The sequence below is a fragment of the Centroberyx affinis genome, unplaced genomic scaffold (genome assembly GCF_046629955.1).
Source record: "Centroberyx affinis isolate AG114_WGS23_722 - 3 ecotype Tasmania unplaced genomic scaffold, CSIRO-AGI_Caff_v1 ptg003631l_1, whole genome shotgun sequence".
In the NCBI taxonomy this organism is placed as follows: domain Eukaryota; kingdom Metazoa; phylum Chordata; class Actinopteri; order Beryciformes; family Berycidae; genus Centroberyx; species Centroberyx affinis.
The window spans coordinates 39,443-53,122 of record NW_027281542.1 but is presented as its reverse complement, the minus strand read 5'-3'; the positions used below and the strand labels follow the sequence as shown (position 1 = coordinate 53,122).

Genomic DNA, 13,680 nt, shown 5'->3' with positions numbered 1-13,680 from the left:
TATATCAATATTATATCAATATCGTGATATGAGACTAGATATCGTCTTAGATTTTGGATATCGTAATATCGTGATATGGCATAAGTGTCTTTTCCTGGTTTTAAAGGCTGCATTACAATAAAGTGATGTCATTTTCTGAACTTACCAGACTGTTCTAAAACAGGGAAGGAAACCCTGTCTTTGCATTTTATTTTGATCACAGTCTTGTTTTAATAAAAGTGCTTGTGACATCTCACATGTGGCTTTGACTTACAACTGAACATTTAGCCCACTTCGTAGAAAATACCGAGATACATATTGTGTATCGCTATTCAGCCTAAAAATACCGAGATATGATTTTTGGTCCATATCGGCCAGCCCTACCCCTGCTATATAAGAATTTCACAAGGAATGTCAATGGTTTCAGAGTCGATATGAATAGCCCATAATCCATTTCATGAATGAAATGCTTCAAAACCAGATCCCTGGTCTGCTTGGTCTGTTACCTTGGCTAAAGGGCCCTTGACAATAAAGCTGAGTGGCTGGTTAGGCTCTACTTCCAAATAGGGCTGAACGATTTTGAACAAATATCTAATTGCGATTATCTTTGACTGATATTGCAATTGCGATATGATTGGCGATATTAGAGGGAATGATAATTTTTACATCATTATTCTCATTTTCATTGAAAAACGTATTAAAATGATTATGGTGTGATTTTTGCGGGGATCTGTACCAAACAAAGATGTTTTCTTAAGTCTGTAGAATATGATGTGTAGGCCAGGACATCTCTGCAGCACCACAATATTTCATTTAAAATGCTATTTTGACACACATTTCACCTTTAACAAATATTGCGCTTCCTGCGATTTGAAAATTGCAGTAGGCCATATTGCGATTTCAATAAAATTTCGATTAATTGTTCAGCCCTAGTCCTTGGTCCTGTGTATAAGCACAACAAGGGCCAATCTATTCTTTGGAATTTTACATCACACATTTTAAATGTATTCACACTCAATCCATTATTTACTTTGTTGTCATTTTTGCATTGTATATCCTGAACATGTTATAGTAACAAATGACTTAAATTCATGAAGAAATGGTTCATTTCATTTCCATTTCCATCCATAGTGTGACATGGGGACAGTGTGCTTTTCTATTTATAGAGTCAAGGAAAATTTGAGATCATTATGGCTGAGCCCTTGCAACCTCTTGAAAGCAGGAATTATGTGGAGAATGTTGGAATAGTGAATATAGTAATATGCTGTGACTAAACCACATGATGTATATAATTCTCTTTCACTGTCTCAGTAAATAACCTGAACCTCTAATGTAATGTTATCTAAGTCTTGCAGTCTGAGAAGTGAAATGAAACAAGCCTGTGTGTGTGTGTGTATGTGTGTGTGTGTGTGTGTGTGTGCGCGCAGGCAGGAGCATATGAGCATCTGGTTGTAGCTGGTCCCGTCTGAACCCCACCGCCACAGTGGAAGAAAACGGCAGCTCATGGCACCAAGCCGGCACAAATCTGGGCTTCAGTCCCTCCTTGACCTGCCCCACACATTTGTGTAAGGCTTGTGGAGGCCATTTTGACACCCGAGCACGGAAGGTAAGAAACACCAGACCAGAAATGCCACTGAAATTTAAATCAAATATAAACAACCACAAAACATTTTTTTTTTTTTTTGCATCTAACATGAATATGATGCTCATTCAACACTTGTTTGAACAGGGCAAGGGAGAATAAATCATGGTCATCTTTTGAACAGACTGACAAATCTTTAAACAGACTGCGATAAATAAAAATTGGCAAGCAGAGAACAGTGTGCGAACTTCAATAATTCCATAATTGAGAATACACCGTGTCTTTAATAATTAACAGGTGGATTTTCAGAAGAACTCAATGATTAAACCACATTTTCGGAGCTGCTTTCAAAAGATATTTAAGCAGGTAAAAGTCTCATTGAGATTAAAATCTCTTTTGCAAGAGTGACCTGGCCAAGAGAGCAGCATAAACATTGTTACAACAATAGACACAAACAATGCAAACAGACAAATACAACTGTCACACACTACAAACGAGAGAGTATCCAGTTAATATGCGATACAAGGTCAAGGACAAAAATCCAGTTATGATGCATAAACAGGTACAATTTTCTAAAACGATTTCAGTGAAAATTTAGGAGCAATTACACTGACCAAGAGTATTATTTTCTCAATCCTTTAAAATTAACTTAAATTCTCCCATAGTAATCATCCTTGTAACTGTCTGCACTGTGACCTATCTATAATAATCCTTGAGATTTTTTTTTATTTGCAAAAAAAAAACCAGCTTGCCAGTGTATGTACCAGCTTGAAAACAAGGCATTTCTGTAATGAGAAGCAATGCAACCTCATCTTTTAAAGTTGTAATGTAACTGAGTGAGACCTGAGCTCATTTTATTTTGCTAATAAACCCCTTATAGTTTAATGTACCACACCATTAGATTTGACAGACAAACAATGTTTTATCTTTACAAAAAATGTACTGGGAAAGAAAGATGACTTGCATGAATTGCACGAATAGAATAGAATCAAAGTAACAATAAACCAAAAAAAATAAACCGGCTAATCTGAGACGACCTTTATAAGGAACATGAGTCTACATGACATGAGTGTAGAGCGTAGTGGAGCAAACACTGTCAAATAATATAAATATCTAAAATATATATGTTCAGTATTAAACATGCAAGCCAAATGATCAGAAGGTCTTTTTGTACAAATGGGTCTTGACAGGTGAATTTTAGCTGCCATAAGATCAGAAATTACTGGAATTACTTGAATGTTCATAAAATCCCTGTGAAATTTTTAAAATGAGGGGGCAAAGCATGTCCCCGATAACTAGGAGTACCTTTTTCTTTCCCCCCATTTCATCATTTTATTTGTTGAGTTAACTAAAAATGTCTTACCCCTTGAGCGAGCACTTACTGCTATTGTGCGCCCGTGTCCTACTTTTTTCTAAAATGTACCGCGTTAGTATGCAATATTTATCATAACCCGTGGTGTTCTGTGCTTGCCTGGGGTGCAGCATGTGTGTGTGGACTGCAAGAAGAACTTCTGCGGCCGCTGCTCGGTGCAGCTGGAGCCGCCACACCCCCGTCTCTGCCATACCTGCCGGCGCTTCCATGGCACACTGTTTAACCGCACGCAGCTGATGAGGCTCAAGGTGGGCCGCCTCCCTACTTCTTTGTCGTCCAGTCAGATTTCAAATAGATCCGAGTTGTCTGTCTCAAGATATACGGAAGAGGATTAGGGTCACATGTGGAAAAATGTATTTGAGTTCTGAGTTTAAAGTCAGAATTCGAAGATTCGGAGATAAGATTATCCTCGGAATTCTGACTTTAACCGCAGAATTCTGTGATTCAAGTCAGAATTCTGTGATTCAAGTCAGAATTCGGAGATTCAAGTCAGAATTCGGAGATTCTGAGATAAGATTATCCTCAGAATTCTGACTTTATACTCAGAATTCTGTGATTCAAGTCAGAATTCTGTGATTCAAGTCAGAATTCTGTGATTCGAGTCAGAATTCGGAGATTCAAGTCAGAATTCTGTGATTCAAGTCAGAATTCGGAGATTCAAGTCAGAATTCTGAGTTCTAACTTTAATCTCAGAATTCTGACTTTAAACTCAGAATTCTGTGATTCAAGTCAGAATTCGGAGATTCAAGTCAGAATTCGGAGTTCTAACTTTAATCTCAGAATTCTTACTTAAACAAAAATGAGTTAGTGTGGATGTGGCCTTAGATTCTTGACATGACTCTCCAAACGCTTTAGGTGCGGGAACTTCGCGACTACCTCCACCTTCACGAGGTGCCTACGCAAACGTGTCGTGAGAAGGAGGAGCTGGTGGATCTGGTCCTGGATCAGCACACCCCGAGCAACAGCGGCGACGACCGTCCGATCTCCCCGGAGTTCCCGCCCGCCGGGGAGACGACCAGCCCCGACTCCCAGCCAGGAGAGACCGACGAGTCGGGACTCGAGGCCCAAGCGCAGGACAAATCCCCGCAGGTCTCGGATGAAGGTGAAAACGAAGAGGACGAGGAGGAGGAGGAGGACGAGGAGGAGGAGGAAGAGGACGACAATGACGAAGAGGACAGGGAGGTAAATGTCGCATAAAAGTCGCTAACTTGATTGGATCAATGTCAAGTGGAATGAGCCTCAAAGGGACGTTCAGTGTCAGAAAATGTTAAAGACAAACTACAAACCAAAAATCAAAGTTTTTAAAATCCAATATACAAAGTATGGTTTGCTCATTTAAATTGCATACAAATACTTTTTCTAATATGAAATTTATTTATTGAGCACTTGTGATTACAAAGCACTTGGGAATGCAAGGCAGCCTTCTGGTTCTGTCCGTGGGTTTTATTTGGCAGCAAAAACAAACCAAGTTCATTCAACTTGAACAGAAATATAAACTATGTACCCCTCTTGTGCTAGGCTTTAAAGCTTAACCTAACTCAGTGGTTCTCAAACTGTGGTATGAGTACCATCAGTGGTACGTGGAACACTGCCAGGTGGTACGCCAGATGACTCGATGAACCCTGTGAAACCATCACAGTGTTTATAATTTCTTAATTTGTGATTTACCAGCATAATCAAAAATTTTGAATAGACTTAAAATGTTTTCATATTTTCAATTTTACTGTTTCAGTCTGCACACCACCACATACTTATGTTGGCACTGCCTACGCGAATGACACATTTTATTTTTATTTAGGCTATTTCTCCTTAACTTAACCAGGTGAATCCCATTGAGATGTCCATCTCTTTTGCATACATATGCGCTCATACCGCTCATTGGTACTTGGATGGTTTGCTTTGATCAGAGGTGGTACTTGGTTCAAAAAGTTTGAGAACCACTGACCTAACTCAAATTTAAAATTGAAGTGGATGCTTCCCAAATCCCTCGTATTCCTTGTCCTGTCCTGACAGTCTTCAGACAGCGACGAGGGGCTGATGCCGGGCAGAAGGGCCTCCCTGTCGGACCTGAGCCGGGTGGAGGACATCGAGGGCCTGAGCGTCCGCCAGCTCAAAGAAATCCTCGCCCGCAACTTTGTGAACTTCAAGGGCTGCTGCGAGAAGTGGGAGCTAATGGAGAGAGTCACCCGCCTCTACAACGACTACAAAGACCTCCAGAACCAAGGCGAAGGTTGGTTTTTGTGTCATTCTGGATTTGAGAATGCGTACTGTACTTTTTGTCTCATGCATCATTATTAGTAGCTGCATTGCCTCCTCTACCCATAGTTCAGTTTCGTTTTTAGCATCTTTTTAAATTTTGAAGTTCAGCGTTCAGAACTGCTCATTGAATATATTTCACAATGCCTCCATCCTGACTTTTGCAAAATGTGAAAAAGGAACATTACATTTCATCCTCTTCTTGTGTGAGGCTCTGTGGTGAGGTTACTGGCTCTGCATAGTTTCCTTTGGAACCCCTGAAGCTAACTCTGCCCTTTATTCTACGGTACTTTGCTGCAGAATACCATTCTGAAAGAAGAATTAACGCACTCACACCATTTACATTTTTTGTAGAAAATGTGCTGCCTCAAGGATCAGCTGCCACTGTCACCAAACTATACTGATGTCCAACTGTCCGACTTTTATAATCTCCCACATCCTGACGCTTTATGATCAGAGTACCAACTACTACCAACTTTATTACTGATACTTTCTCCATTTTCAACACAGAATAACAAATGGCGTGTGGTGGCTTCTTTTATCTACAACCAGCCACTATACGCTGTAAAGTTCCAACGCGCAGGTACTCACAGTTTGTTGGTCTTGATGTGTTCTTGTTGGTTTGGCTTGGCTTGTTCCAAACAAAGTATAACTCATATACATTCATAAAAATAAAACAGGCCTTTACAAGTCAAATTAAATCAAAGGAGCAAAACTCAAATAAAAATAGAGATAGATAGATAAATACTTTATTCATCCCCTTGGGGAAATTCAGGTGTCCAGTAGCTCACACAATCTGTATTAACATACAGTATAACTATAGATTAGAGACAATACACAATAAAAGAAGGTAATGCAGCATGCACAGGGTTAAAAACCAAAATTACTCAAAAGCAAAGAGTCATAGAAATAAATAAATGAATAAAAGGTGCCAATAAAAAGTACAGCAGCCAAGGTCATGATCCCTTGCCATTGACTGAGGTGTTGTAAAGTCTGATGGCTGTGGGGACAAAGGATCTCCTGAACCGTTCAGTCCTGCAGCACAGCGGGATGAGCCGTCCGCTGCAGCTGCTTCTCTGGCCTGCCAGGGTGTTGTGGAGGGGATGACTGACCTTGTCCAGGACGGCCTGCACCTTACTCTGTGTGCATCTTTCCACCACAGTCCCCAGCGAGTCCAACCTCCCGCCAAGCACTGAGCCAGCCTTTTTCACCAGCTTGTGCAGCCGCCTAGTGTCCTTGTCTTTCACGCTGCCTCACCAGCAGACCGCAGCGTAAAAGAGGTCACTTGCCACCACCGACTGATAAAACATGTGCAGCATTTTACTGCAGACGTCAAAGGACCTAAGCCTCCTTAGGAAAAAGAGCCGTCTCTGCCCCTTTCGGTAGAAGGCATCTGTGTTCAGTGACCAGTCCAGCTTGTTGTCCAGATGCACACCGAAGTATTTATAAGTGTGCACCACCTCAATGTCCACCCCTTGAATGTTGACTGGCTGAAGAGGGCTTAGACCTGTGAAAATCCACCACCATCTCCCTGGTCTTGGAGGTGTTCAGTAAGAGGCAGTTCTTATCGCTCCAGTCGCTGAAGGTCTTCGTCAGGTTCCTGTACTCCCCTTCCTGCCCATTCCCGATACACGCCACAATAGCAGTATCATCCGAGTATTTCTGGATGTGGCAGGACTCAGAGTCGTACTGTCCCAGAGACACAGTTCCCCAGCCTGACAAACTGTGGTCGTCCTGTCAGGTTATCTGTGATCCAGGAAACAAAGGAGGGATCCACCCCCATCCCCTCGAGCTTGTCTCTAAGTATTGGGAGTTGGATGGTGTTCTTTTCTCTGATTACTCCTTTCTTTACACTTGTTTCGTTTATGTTCTATTACTTTCTTTATTGCGGTTGGGAACTGTGTCTCGACGGCACCTTCCAGCTACTGCTTGCACACCTCATTCAATAAATTGGCTGGGGCACCACGAGCAATTTGCTCCTATATTGTCTTGCCAACCTTTCACCTAGGTGGCATCATTGGTCTTGAAAACGAAAACAAAACTGGCTCTTAACGTGGAGCATCGCGTCAGTTCAGGCAGAACACAGAGGTCGTGCATGCTATCAGCTGATCAGTATCAGCTGACTCTCAATCACCAATCACATTCAAACATGTCAGTGAGGCGGTCCTTATAATCTGCTGATCATTCATGCCACTGCTGCCGTTGACCCAAGTCAATGCAAAAACTCCCTCCACCGCTCCATTTGTGCTATAAATGATCCGGAATTCTTTCTCTGACTGAACTAATACCAACATTTGTAACTGTGCTTTATCCATTTTAATTCTGCTGAGTCGTCCTTAACTGTCAGCGGCCTACGTACTGTGAAACCCCGCTTCTTCTTTGTTGTGATTGGTTGGCTCACAAAAAAGCCCCCATGTCATGTAGTCGCCACTAAAAAGTTGAACTGTTGTCAGCTTTGTAAAGCACCTGATACTTTCACACCGTCTAAACAGATATCAGGCGTAGCACCTTTCCAGAGCTTTCCACTTTCCATTGACCTTGCAGCCCCTCTCTATTGACCTGAATGTAAAAAAAAAAGGTGCTCAAAAACCTTTTTTCATTTTAATGTGCTACATATATTATGGAATAATATATGTCAAAAAATATAGTTGTCTGGGACCTCATCTTTGTGTTGCACAAATGAACAAATAGCTTTTGAGTAAATCATGACTATAAGATTTTGTCTAAATGCTGTTTTAGAGGCTTTTCTGGGGAGACACTGAATACTTGTAATTTTTTGGCATGAAAATTTTAAGATATTGATATTGAATTTTTAAAGATATTGAATAGCAGCATGAAATACTGGCTATCGGCTATCAGTATCAGCCTTAAAAAAGTCTGCCTAGTCAAGTGTAGTTTATGGATATATAACACTGAATTAGCAAACAAATATAGAGACAAAGAGTTTCTTAGATTTAAAACATCTTACAAGAGTCAACTGCTCCCATATGAAGATATTCATTGGATATCCAACGCCAGATATCCATAATAAGAGAATGTTACCAACCAGGTTACCAGTCTTTCAAAAATATACAAATGATTCCCTCATCACAAATGTTACTATTTTGTGAATAGTTCGCTATCTTAAATTAGCTAATTATTTCAATGATATCTCACAGGCAGTGTTATCCTTGTGTCAGCAATCTTTGTAGCCCATTTACTACGTCTTTGTCTAGCTCAGTGGTTCTCAACGTGGGGTCCAGGGGCCACCAGGGGTCCTTGAGGGGGTTCCAGGGGGTCCCCAGCAAATTGCTGAATTGTTAAACTTTAGCATTATTTAATTTACAAGAAGTTAACACAATTAGAGAATGTAGAAGAATGACTATTTTGATCATAGTTTCTCTGTTATCTCTCTACCTACAATACAGATAGTCATGGCATTCTGGACAAAATCATATCTAACAAAAAAACGTATTCTCAGATTTAGGTCAAGAGACAAAATCTCATCAAATGGGGGTCCGTTGCCCTAATGTGGACTAAATTAGGGGTCCTTGATATGGAAAAGGTTGAGAATCACTGGTCTAGCTTACATTTCCCCAATAATTTTGGTTGTTTGTAAAAATACAAACTTTACGGTGTCAAACCAGCTTGAAATTAACTGCTGTCCCGGCTACTAAAGACGACCTAAACAAAAAGACATGGATGTGACAATAAAGTTTGAATGACAGTAACAGAGTGTAACGTAATGCTGCGCTGATATGAAAATACTCAACTCGGGCACAATGGAGTAACGGTAAAAACAGAAACTTGTTTACTGTGATGGATTATCTCGCTATGTGAAATTGTTTTTAATAATTTAATCATAAATGAATGGCAGCAATGGTTTCTTCTGCAGAGAGGAAAATGAGTCCTGAAAATCTGTAACTCTGCTGACTGTTTGCAGACACCAGCAGGAATAATGGAAAGGAGAGAGGAGCCTAGATTGTTGCCATCTCAATTTGGAATGAAACTGAATCTGTAATGTCTATTATGGCATATCTGATAATGACAATATCAATTTCCATTTTATTTGCATCTGTTTCTAGTCAGTGACTGTTGAGAGTCATTCCGTGGAGACCTATTGGGCATAGCGTGACACATATGCTGAAAAAAATATAAACGTATGTGACATATCACATTTGATATCACAGATAACATTTGTTTCTATAGCTCCAGTGTCAAGATCTGGTGTCGATAATACATTTCTGTCTACATATAAATAAAAACCAGAGGTAAGGTGGAGTCAGGTAGAGTCTGTAACCGTCCCACATTATATTTTGTATATGTAGGGGCATCTTGGTGCCAGGAAAAGTTCACATCTGTGTTCCTCATCAATACATTAACTTTTTAGATGTCCCTTTCATTTTCATTTTTGGGTGAATTATTCCTTTAATAAAAACATCACAGCTACGACACTTTATCCACATTTCTGTGAATGATCCTTTCTCTTCTGTCACCGGGGGGCACTGTTGGCCTCTGCTTGTAATATTATGGATTTGCAGGTCAAACTGTGGCATTCCAGCCCACATCTGTCAACTGGAATATACAGTAAATGATGCATACACTGTGTATTAATAACTCATATTTTGCATTACCCATAATTTTTGATGGTCGTCACAGAATAAAATTCAGTTGGGAAAAATAAATGAATAAATAAAGTGCATGATCCAAGATAAAGTTTATATAATTTAGTTAGATGGTATACCTACATAGAAATAGTATCACAGCCAAGCACCATAGAATTGAGTGAACTATTCTGTAGCCATACAGCTAGTGTGATAACAGACATGCTTATAATAAAGCAGTAAATGCCCATATTGAACTTAATATCAACTGGATAGTTGACAATGCATATACAGCGCATATCAAAAATCCACACACTTTCAGATGCTCCTATTTTTTTTTTATTACCTTAGGTGTAAAATGAAAACCAATTAAATCAGACTTTTTTTTACTTTAACTTGGATACAGTAACCAGTAAAATCAAGGTAAAAACAAAGGATGACACCTTAGCTGTGCAAGTGTGCACACTTCTTCTAACTGGGGGATGTAATGGTATTCAGATTTAACTAATCACATTCCAGAGCATGCACAAAGCTAATTTGCCTTCACCTCAATTCAAATAAAGTGTCTGTAATTAGATCAGTTAAATTTGAAAGGTTGTGATAATGAACAATTGTAACTGAAAATTTGCTACTTATAAATCATAAATAGTACAAAATAGTAGAATTGTAACAACATCTACATGGATACATACTTATAAAGTAATAAAAGCAACAATGCGCATATAACTAACCTAATGCCTACAATTGAAGTTTTCTTGTTTATTTCCATTGCAAATTTAACTCGCCTGTCGACCACATGGTCTGTGCATCCACTAATCAGGGTTCCTACACAGGTCTGGAAAGTCTGGAAAAGTATTAAAAATGAATTTGATCATTTCCAGATCTTGAATAGTTTGGGAATTTGAAAAAATGTCTGGAAAAGTCTGGAAAATGTTGCGGTTCAGGTCCGATACACACATAATTCTAGCTTTTATGTTGTTGTAGAGCCACTTTGAGTCCACAGTTTTTGTTGATGTGAAGAATAATGTTCAGATAGAGGGACGCTCTTATTACCCAGCCGCTGTCAGCATGCATTATATCAAATACCCACCAAAATCAAATCCGGTCAAGAACATAGGGTCTGGGAAAAATATGGAATTTTAAAATGAAAACCGTGTAGGAACCCTGACTAATTTATGCAAGTAGGTAGTGATGAGGAACTGGTTTGTATGTGAATGTGGGAAATAATTAAGGATTTTCTTAGGAAGGTACTCTTCTGTCTCTTTTGTCTATCGCACGCTCATGCTTTTTACATAAAAATCATACCTTAAACATATAGCCTCCCAACTCGACGAGCGGGATTGACCTAAACGGAGTTCTTTCTTTCCCGATTTCAGACACCGCTGCAGCAAAGAAGCTGGACGAGAACCTGTGTCGGATTTGCATGGACTCCCCTATCGACTGCGTACTGCTGGAATGCGGTCACATGGTCACCTGCAGTAGGTGCGGCAAGCGCATGAATGAATGCCCATCTGCAGGCAGTACGTAGTCAGGGCCGTACATGTCTTCAGGTCCTGATGCACAACAACACCGACCCTTTGGACACAATAAAGAAAGAAACATTGACACCACCGTCACTCAGAGATGGTTTCCTTTTTTTTTTTTTCGGGACTCAAGCAAACACTCACATGCCAATACTCAGTTTCTCTTACCGGCTTGCTGAGCAAGAAAACCTCATCATCAACAATATCTGATATTCTGTTTTGTTACAGCAGTTTTTGGAATGCTAACATCAACATTTGAAGATAAACATCATGTTACATTTAATGGTTGCAAAATGATCATTCTGTTTTAGTGGCATTTTAGTCGGCACCATATCATTTATGTTGCCATCGTTGTGTCTCTACTTAGATGCATGGGTAGATTACTTTTTGATTTCTGTACTGGTACAGATGTGTAAGGCCTCAGTGGACACAGTGACACTGTGCTCTAAATGGGGTGTTAGTAAAATGGTTTTATGTAAATGTGTTCTTTACATATCATCATTAAACGATTGTACAACCTAGGGCTGCAACTAACGATTATTTTCATTGTCGATTAATCTGTTGATTATTTTCTCGATTAATCGATTAGTTGTTTGGTCTATAAAATGTCAGAAAATGGTGAAAAATGTGGATCAGTGTTTCCCAAAGCCCAAGATGACGTCCTCAAATGTCTTGTTTTGTCCACAACCCAAAGATATTCAGTTTACTGTCATAGAGGAGGAAAGAAACCAGAAAATATTCACATTTAAGAAGCTGGAATCAGAGAATTTTGACTTATTTTTCTTAAAAAATTACTCAAACCGATTAATCGATTATCAAAATAGTTGGTGATTAATTTAATAGTTGACAACTAATCGATTAATCGATTAATCGTTGCAGCTCTAGTACAACCACAGTATAATTGCTGGAACATTGCTACAGTACTAATTAGTAATGATTTAACCCCACAATTCTATTTATTTCACAGCATCATACACCTTTTTAGCATTTTCAAAATGTGGAAAACGTAAATTGTCTTTTCTCTCCAGGGTTGCAGTTCCAGTACATTACTTTAGAAAACTGCCTTTGTTCAAGATTTTCCATTTATTGAATTACATTTTTTTTCACTCTTGGTAATACATTTATTTGTTGATACAAAGACATACAGTATACAGCAGCTAAACAAGTTCTAAAAGTTGTAATTTTTTTTACATTTGTATTGATATTAGAGCAAAATTGACCTGTATTTTGAGTCAAACTGGGATCTGAAAGTCTCAAAGAGATTTTCCATCAATAAGTCTTGCTCTTCAATAATGTGTGTACATACCCCTAATTGATTCACAAAAAAATCTAGATTGGGGCTTAAACAGTCATGATTTGAATTAATTATTTATTGATAAGCTTTGCAGCATCTTGTTAGTTATCAAATGATTTCTGCACAAAATGTGACTGAAGAAGAGAAATAATGATCTCTCTCTCCTCATGCACTGATTTTGAGACATTTTTTGTTCTGTGAGATACTATTTTCAAATCCTGTCAAATACTGTTTCAAGTCAATATAAAAACTGAAGACATTTGCAAAGTATAACGTGATTTCTTGTATTTTGGTGTTTGGGGTAGATATTTGGGTCAGTTTACTCAATCGCGTCTTCTGTCAGGAAATTATGGACATAAACCAAATAGAAGTCTTTAATTTTCTAAATTTATGATATGAAATTCATGCTTGCATAGTACTCAAGCGGATCCAGTCTAGTCCATTTTGTTTAATAGGTTGTGCAGGAGCATACAATTGCCCACAATGGGGGAAATGCACCTACATTATGTAGTAGTTATGACATCTAGTTTAGATCATGCATATCTCCCGATTCTGCTTAACAAAGACACTTGGGATAGTTGAACTGAATGTGTGTGCTGGATGGATTTATTTGAAAAGGTTAGACCATGGCCATGAATGGATCCAGCTGATCAGCAAAAATGTTTAGGTTCGCTGTGGTGTTGAAATGATGCTCCATTGGTACTAAAGGGCATAATGTGACTGAGCATAGAATAAATTGCCACACTGTTACACCACCAGTAGTTTGTACTGTTGACACCAGGGAGGATGGATTCATGTTGTCAACCTGCCATCAGCATGTCACATCAGAAACCAGGATTCATGTTGTTAACCTCATCAGAAACCAGGATTCATGTTGTTAACCTCATCAGAAACCAGGATTCATGTTGTTAACCTCATCAGAAACCAGGATTCATGTTGTTAACCTCATCAGAAACCAGGATTGTTAACCTGTTAGCATGTCACATCAGAAACCAGGATTCATGTTGTTAACCTCATCAGAAACCAGGATTCATGTTAACCTGTTAGCATGTCACAACAGAAACCAGGATTCATGTTAACCTGTTAGCATG

At 39.2% G+C, this 13,680-nt stretch overlaps 1 pseudogene; it reads left to right on the top strand.

Moving 5' to 3' along the window:
* Positions 1 to 2,075: 2,075 nt before the first annotated feature.
* Positions 2,076 to 12,777, top strand: LOC139661847 (E3 ubiquitin-protein ligase rififylin-like; annotated as a pseudogene).
* Positions 12,778 to 13,680: the final 903 nt, after the last annotated feature.